Source organism: Cephus cinctus, unplaced genomic scaffold (assembly GCF_000341935.2).
Source record: "Cephus cinctus unplaced genomic scaffold, Ccin1 Ccin1_scaffold0806, whole genome shotgun sequence".
Taxonomy (NCBI): domain Eukaryota; kingdom Metazoa; phylum Arthropoda; class Insecta; order Hymenoptera; family Cephidae; genus Cephus; species Cephus cinctus.
In genome coordinates this window covers 79,586-88,701 of record NW_014333403.1, presented here as the reverse complement: position 1 = coordinate 88,701, position 9,116 = coordinate 79,586, and the positions used below count along the sequence as shown (strand labels likewise).

General features: G+C 49.4%; 1 protein-coding gene across 1 annotated transcript in view; it reads left to right on the top strand.

Moving 5' to 3' along the window:
• LOC107270615 (helix-loop-helix protein 11-like) overlaps nt 1–9,116 on the top strand; it is a 79,082-nt gene that overhangs the window by 2,528 nt on the left and 67,438 nt on the right. The window lies entirely within an intron of this gene.

Genomic DNA, 9,116 nt, shown 5'->3' with positions numbered 1-9,116 from the left:
CCGGGGGGGGGGGGGGGGGGCGATGAGTAGCATTATGGTTACTTTAATTCTATCTCCCTTTTTTCTTTTTTTTTTTTCTTTTTTACTTAGACTTTCTCTCCTAACACGAAAAACCTATCCCTAGTTTCGATCACACTGTAGTTGTTTCTAATACTCGTTACCTCATCTTGATGTTGCCCGCCGCACGCAAACGAACTCTACGAGGATCAAATTAGATAAGTAAAGTCACCCAATATCGTAGGGGCAAAGCTTACAAGTACCCCGGCCGAAATACAAGCCCGATAAACGTTTTCAAAAGCAACATTGTCTATGTTGCGTGATTAATAGTCGAGGGTAACGTTATCATGAATCGCGGAGGCGGGTCCAGGAGTAAATAACGGAAACTGTACCGTGTATCCACGCGTTGCGTATGTGCACCAATCTCTCGTAGTACGTCGATACGTGTTCCCCGTGTGCAATTGTTTAGAGATACCGACCACTTCCGGGTTGTTTTGAAAGATGGCGAGGCAAACTGTACCCATGAGAGGTTAAGGAGAATAATAATGCACGCAACTAAATAAATTAGCGATAACAAAATGTACCCAGTGAATTTTTCGTTTAAAATAGCTTCATACACCAGAGGCACGAGTTTATCCTTATTCGTTTTTTCGTCTCTTCTTGTTGTTCTTCTGTCTCCGTTCTATTTTCTTCTGCGTGGCGTCCCAATGAATTGGTCGCCGGCAAAAAAATCCTCCAGCAAAGAGAGACAGGCTAACGCTCGTCCGTAAACGGCCGTGTGCCCGACAGGCCGGCTAGCGTGTGTGTACGCGTTACGTAAAGCCACGTTTGTTGCACAATAATCGGCTTCTATAAATAACTCGAAGCACGCCGGCCGGTTCACTCCTTGTTTACATATTTTCGTCATCGGCACGACGCGTATCGTCGCGTAGAAAGAAAATCCATCACGGGATCCAATTGATTTATCGCTTCCCGGTCGTAGGAAACGTCGCAACCCTTTTTTTTTTCTATCTTGTCTCGAACACTTGTCTCTCTTATTACTGTATTCTCGCTCGCGCTCTCTCTCTCTCTCTCTCACTTGCTCTCCTGACTCTCGCGGACGGACTTCGGCTTCTTTTGGAAGCAGCTCGACGTTACTTTTGGTCGCACGATTATTCGAACCACGTTATCAGCTGGGAACCCCCCACTCGCTCTGCCCAACTTCTCTCGACTTTATTCCTACAGGCCCTGTGTTCGCCCTTTTAACGTATCTCGTTCTCTTTTCTGTTCCGAGACCTTTTTTTTTCTTTCCTTTTTTTCTTCCGCTCTCCCAACTCTCGTAACTATTAACAGCGACCTTTGGGGTCTTTCGTCCTTTGATTACGCGCGCTCGGCCGGCAAGTTACCATTTGCGTGTGTGCACGTGAATTTTTCACGACCTCGCGGTAGTCGATTCTATCGGAGCGGTACATGGTGTAAATAATGTAAAGTTGCGCACGCCATAACCGCGGTATACGTACGTACGTCGTTGCCCGTTAATCGATCGGCCGTATTTCGGCACTGCGATCCATTAAAAACGGATATAGCTGTATTACGTCTCGGGTGATCTTGCTAACTGTAGATCCGCCAACAGCAGCGCAATTTAACCAAGACTCTCGCTACGGCCAACGCCGTCTCAGTCCCCGTGCTACGTAAATTGTCATATTTTGTACGTAGCGCATGCACAGTTATTATTGATCGATCGATTGATCGAATATGTATTCTGGTGTGCGTGTGCCATTGTGACGTCGATCAATTGCGCCATATAGGACATATTACATATATAGGACGAAACAAAACCGCGCTGTAACGTCCCGATGCGCAAATCATTTTCTTCACGTTCCTGACCGCTTTTACGTGCGAACCTTAACGACTGATTCGATCTTACGCTGGCGACTCGTTGCGCAACTCCGTTATTATCGGCCCATTCGCGGTCGCATCACCCAGAACAGAAATTTATTTAAATTCTGACGATCTCGATCGCCACTCTGTCGCTTGGATCTGCCGTGGGTCGCGCGTCACCATAGCGATTTCTCTCTATTACTATTCGATTCTATATATATATATATATATATATATATATATATATATATATATATATATATATATATATATATATATATATATATATATATATATATATATATATATATATATATATATATATATATATATATATATATATATATATATATATATATATATATATATATATATATATATATATATATATATATATATATATATATATATATATATATATATATATATATATACATATACACGTGAACGCAGCAAACAGACGTAGCATTCGACGTCAAGTTCACAGCAGCACGTACGTCCCGCGTATACCGACCAATACCAGCATCTCACCCACGTGTACGCCAGAGGGACGCCTGGCGTCAGCTGATTCCGTAGCCGTATCAGCTGATCGTGCTCTACGCGGCCATTACGTAATTAACGATTTAATTATCGAAGACGATCCGCGATATGATATCGTCGAACGAGGAACGTCACTGCCCTCCCTGTACCGGTTGCCGAAGTCCTTGCCATCCTCTCGACGCGAACTTTGACCTTTCTCTCTCTGCCACCTGACCGCCGACAGTGATAACAACCGTCATATATTTCATTCGGTATCGTCTCCCGCTCGACACTTTTTTCTCGTAACTTACGTTCACGACGACGCCTTCCAGTTTCTATGTGAGTTCGACGCCTCGCATGGCGTCACGGAGAAACCGGCGACGGTCGGTTTCCTCAAGGCGTGCATTCATGTATTTCAATGATAAGGGCCCATCGAACCAGTTGGTTGCGACGCGCCGATAACTCGGCCTGGCGTCATCGCTCGCTCTCTCTCTCTCTCTCTCTCTCTCTCTCTCTCTCTCGCTCTCTCGCGCCACGAAATTCTTATCGGCGGCTCTTCCCTTGCCGCCGCAAAGAGAGCTTTCGCCTCGTGGAGCTTCCTCGCGCGCACTGGGAGTCGTCGCGACGTCGTAGAAATCCCGACCACGGTCAATGAGGTTGCTTGGCTACGCTTCCTATTCGTACGTCGTACATGCCTCTTGCTGTTATACGCATGTATATACGCATATATATATATATACATAAATATACACACATACACGTATCGTATGTACCAAGAGGTGCGCATTTATGTAAGCACTGCGTGAGGCAGCGAGGGGGGCAACGGTTGGGGGGGGGTTGAGTATGCTCGCGTAACGAGTTGCACCGAAGAGACTAACCGGTCGCTGGATTTGGGTGCACGTGCACCAAGAGAACGCGACCAAAGGACGCGCGAACGGACTAGGACGAGCGTTACGAAAATGGCCGTCGGCTGGATGCCGTCGCTGTCGTCTACTCGGTGGCCTCCTATCACGGCTGGGCTCTGCCGGCCCGGCCATCCTTGTCATTCGCGCGATCGACTCGTGCCACGTTTGGTATTGAAGCACTGTCGAGAGTGAACGAGTGTAAGAGGATGCTGGAGGAGAAATAATTGTCGAATTTTTTTTTTTTTTTTTTTTTTTTGTAACAAGTCGATCGAGAACTCGAAAAGTAGTTGTACGCTCCCGTTTGTATCCTGCAGGCGTTAGTAGCTCACGCGCGTACGTAAGTCGTCCTTGGTTAAATGGTTCCCTGGCCGGAGCGTCCTTGCCGCCAGCCAAAGCCCCATTGCTCGGGGACGCCGATGCGCTCGGTATGCACGGGCGTCGTTGCGCTGCAAAACCTCAGCACTTGACCGGCCTCGTCTAGGAATGGGCTTAACAGCTGCTGCTGCTGCAACTGCATTGATATTTTATAATCTCGTTACATACGTGACGTACTTCCGGTTACTGGTTACAGCGACTGTATCGTACAAGCACCTCTATCCGGATTACCCGTCAATCCGCTCGAATGTTTTCGTTGTTTATTATTTTTTTAAATCGATATAGACACGTCGCGCGACGAAGGACGCGCAATCATCCCCTGCCCTTGACCCTCGACCCCCCGAGCCGTCCTAGCGTACACTCCCGTAAACCAGATTCGAACGAAAATCCCGGTCTTCGCCTTCGTTCCCTTCTTCCCGACCTTCTTTATCCTCTCCCGTGACTCTATCCTTTTTCGTGCTTGCAGAGCTTCGATATCTCTTTCCTCGTCTACCTCAGGTCAGCATCGACCAACCTAGTGCGCCAGGCTCTGCCCCGTGCGTACGCGCCCCTGAGCCTTGGCTGTGCTTACTCGCACGATTGCCGCGTACTTCGCGCGACACGAGCTACGCTGGTCGACTGGGTGGCAGCTCGCGCTGGCTTCCTTCTCGCTCTGTCTTGTCTATGCTCCGCGAGCACTGGCTCTGTACGTAGGCGCCGGTATGGATATAGCATGCGGATGGCGGACATCAATGAGTATCCTGATTCCACGTGTCCGCGGTCTCTGTGTATGTGCATACGCACGCTGGACAATCTATACATACATGTATAGCATAGCAATCTGGGTACTCATCTTGCTGGCGAAAAAAAGTCTTCCTAGGGTTCCACGTGGTCTGCTCGACGAGTTCAGGAAACTCGGGTCTATTAGGTCCGACGCCGAATCGTCGTGCCGCTCGAAAGTTAAGGCTCCCGACGGGCAGTTGCATCTCTCGATGAGGAATTCCCTGCGCGACAATGAAATTGTTCGTCGGTGAAAGTATCCGCGGCGCGTGCGATGCGGCTGTGACGTGCGTGTAGAATGACGCGTGTCCGTTGACACTGCGCACTCTGTACGCCGTGCTAGCCGGGAGGTACAGCAGCTGAACCGTGAAAGCTCAATCTCGAAACGTCCTCGACTCCTCGAGTCGGTCGGCAGACAACAATGGTGTCTCTGTGACCTCTCACGCTCTACATACTCTACGTGTACGCATACCGTATACGGGTACACGCCGAGGTACGCACGCAGCAGGCACGCACCGAGCCTTCCCGGTGCGGCGCGGGGAAAGCCTTTCTATCGATTTTTTCCTTTTAAACCCCTCGCGTGCTCACGCTCGCAACGCCTTTGGGGGTTCGGTCGGGGCCGAGGCATGGCAAACGTGCTTTTGGCGACACGGTGCCCTTTGGCTTTGATAGTTTTTTTTTTTCTTTTTTTTTCGCGGTAAAACTTGACACCGTATTTGGGTCCGGGATTAGAAAGGGGTTGGGAGAGGGCGGACCAGATGCTTTTCTTTGATATGGACACGATGGATCGTACTCGTAAGAATATGTGTATCTGTTGCGGGGGGGTGAAAATTATTTTCGGTCTCAGTAAGTTACCGTGGACGGTATATAGTACGTTCGAAAGAGTTCCGTGACCCTTTTAATACAGTGTGTCACATGGTGGTACACATGCCTGTTCGAGGACAGAGAAAGTATTGCACCTTCTGTCGGTGGGGTAGATGACACTTTTTTTTAGGCCGATTTATTTGCGAAAAGTTTTACGATTTTTTTTTTTCAGTCAAACGGGGATACACGTGACGCGAGAGGATTTTGGAAAATTTCGTGTTGCGAAATATGACTGCGATCGCTGAAGCGGCAGAGATTGATCCCGGTAGATAATTTTTCACATGCCCCAACTACGTCCCAGGAAGCGTACCCCCATAATACCATTCCCATGTCTCGTCGTGCTAACCGATGCTTGACAAAGGACGCTGCCCTACTTCGTACTTACCTGGGATATCGGGGGAGCATGCGAGAACGCTGGCTATAGAAAGGAGACGGAGAGGGACGGCAGGGACCTTTGTTTGGCACTCGGCGCTGGCCTGGAATCAGAAACATGCCAAATGGACGACCACGCACAATGCCAGGGCTACGTTTCCCACTTTCAAAGCAAGACTCGATCTCTTTCAGTGGCTCCGGCCCTGGTCCTCTCTTTCTTGGGTTTTCGAGCCGGATCTTTCCCTTTGCTCTCCCGATCCTTTCGCCAAGGATTTTCTTTCGAGCCTACGACTTTGGATCCTCGGAGCTTCGTCTCATCCCTCTTAGTCCTTCCTTGAGAGTACCTGGAATTTCTCAAGGATCCACGAAGCGTACCCGGGTGACTTTCGTTGCTGGAATTTTGAACTGGCTCCTTTTTTTTTTGTTTTTACTTTTTTCTTTTTCGAGACTTAGCAGTCACTTCCCCTCGCATCCATTTCACTGTCAGGGTAACAGCTGTTCGAGTTGCGCTCCCCACACACGAAATTACCGTTTCTCATCGTCGTCGTCATCATCTACGTCATCATCATCATCATGATACCCTAATGTCGTTCCTGCCGTCTCCTAACACGCATCCAAATGATACACCTACCACATCGGCGCGGCTTGTATACATTAGAACGGTGACTCTCTTGGACACGACGTGGCGCCTGGTCGATCTGCCAGCCGGCTGGTTGACTGGCTGACTGGCCCGACTGACGTCACACGGCTAAATATATGCTCCCCCCCTTCCCATTCCCAATTCCCATTCCTCTCCTCATTCCATCTCGTACCAGTTAGCACGCACCGACATCTACGGAGGTGCGCGCGCCTTCCCTTCGTAACACGATATCGGCCAGGTTTCCACTGGAGCTACCGAAGGAAGCGCAGTTGCGCGCAGCTGCGCTTAGAAGCTGCGCTCGTCGTGGCTGTGTCGCAAAAACGTGACGCTGCTTAACGGTGGGCGCTTCTGACCCACAAGGGAAAGGAGAGGCGCGACTTTGGATTTGGTACCAGATTGGAAGCGCAGTTCTTGGCCTAGGTCGACGTCTCAGCTGGCGTTGCCAGACGTCGCTGGGGCGACTGTCGCTTCATGCGAAGGACCTTTATGTCTCTCGGTCGGCTCAGCTTTAGTTTGTCGTTAGTCCCGAGACGATTACGAGGATGATAGTCCCGACTGTAGATGGCAGATGGTTTTCACGATTCTCCCGACCGGAACCCCGTTCGTACGATTCGACCCCAGGCTATTTGCGGTTTGAGAGCAACGCGGTTATGGACGCTGGGAGAGGAGAAGGAGATAGAGAAAAGAAAAAAAAAAAAAAATAAATAGAAGGGAAATAATTCGAAGGAAGGAAAACGATACCGACGTCTACGTCGTCGAGTGTGTTCCTGATCTTGCTGCGGCGTCTCTGCCAGCGACAGCTTCGTTTGTCCAAGGATTCGTCCGATACCCCAACAGTCTTGTGATTTCTACGGCCTTTTTTCTTTCCCTCGATCCTCTATACTCTTTTTTTTTTTTCACCCTCTACCCCTTTCCGTACTATCGAACCCTCGGACGCCCGATTCCACGACGAGCCCCCCCCTCCCCCCCTTCCGGCTGCGCCTTCCAGACCGCTGACCCCGGGGATCTCTAACTGGCAGATAAGAGCCTTCCCGAACCTAACCTTTCTCTCCGTAGGAATTTTCCTTACGTCGTTGAAGACGATATGGGGAGATCGAGTATCCATTTTCTCTTGGAATTCATTTTGCCTCTCTGCCCGTTAACGTCATCGGGAATACCAGGTGCGATTATTTTTTTTTTTTCTTTCTCTCCTCCACGTATACCTCGAACTATAGCAATGGATACTCCTGCCTTAAATTTCGTTCTGCCCTCGCACTCTTCGATTCGTCTTATCAGTCGCTATACGATAGGACGAATTTCTTTTTTTTGCCATCGATCCTCTACGCGCTCACGTGAAAATCGATGGTCGATCGTGACTTGCGATCTGATGGGTTATTCTCGCCGATCGATGAGTTCAATGTTTATCGACGGCGCGTAAAAGCCGGCAGAGCTTAGGCCTGGGCCCGGTATTTATTCTGGGCGCTGAGTGATACCATCGAGTGGCAGATGTGCTCCTGACGATAGAGATCCACGAGGCGCACGTGGCAAGGACGAGGAGCTTCGCGTCCTCCTTTGTTCTGCTTTTTTTTATTTTTTTTTATTTCCCGATCAACATCCCGCTTCGTTCTCTTCCATCGTTTCGCCCTCCGTCATCCAATTCGGTCGAGGAGGAAGAAGAGGGATCCTTCCGAGATATACTGCAGAGGCCTGTGGCGCCCTCTTCTTCGTGGTCCGAAGAAAAAATAAATATCCTTAGTTAATAATAATGTTACGGAATGGCGAAAAATTCCTTTCTCTCGTTCCTTCTCGGGGAGTTTTTTTTTTTTTTTTTTTTTCTAGTGCCGGTGAACGCTGAAAGAACGATACAAGCGGCTTTCATTTGTATTCCACCCTTACGTAATCCCAACGCGCCAAGGGATACTCGTCGCAGCTCCTGGTCGCTGGGCATCCGCGTCTCGCGTAGTCATGCAAAATGGAAACGCAGACCCGAGCATACAATGACGTTACGGGGAAGTCGATACTTTGTCCGACGACCCTTTATGCTTTTGTTTCCGGCCATCTTGCTTTCGGTTAATTCATTTTTTATATTTTTCTCTTTTCGAGTCACCATAAAATAAAGGTTCGAGCTCCTCGACCCCCCCGACGTTTCTCCTTCATAATTTTCTTCGAGAGCACGCTCCTGGCTCCCTGGCACTCTAACGAGAGAAGCACAGCCTGAGTTCGATGCAGGCCAGGGGCTGGAATTAAAAATAAACGTACCATCGTACCAGCACCATCGCCAGCGATGCGGCTGTGCCACCGCCTCGCCGTGCGCCGCGCCTGGTGTCTATAGGGCGAAACGGTCGAAAAACGGAAGAGGGTCGAACCAGCCAACTCTCAAACCCCCGTTCGAACTAATGCCCTACGAAACCGCGCGTGCTTTTCAGCTGTGGCCTTGGCTCTCTATCCCCTCCCCTCCCTCTCTCTCTAACCCGTATAATTCCTCATGCTCCTCTCACTCTCCATTCATCATGTTTTGCTTCCTTCTTTCAACTCGTTAAAACGCTTTGGCTCTCCCTGCGAATTCTATCCTCGTGTTTATCTCCCTTGTACACTCCACCTACCTACGCGGATTACCTTCGGTGCACCCATTGTAAGCCCGCTGACCCCAGCTACCTACGCGACTGTCTGGCTTTCCTTATTTCCATCTTCTCTGCATTGTACTTGAGTATTGGCAAAGTTAACGTGAATTGTTTGTCAGCGACTTCTGGCGCGGAAAAGGCAGTCCGATGGAAATTACGAGGAAATAAGCAATTACGATCGAATCGTTCCTGGAGGGACGGACCTTTGCATGTCCAGGACGGGGG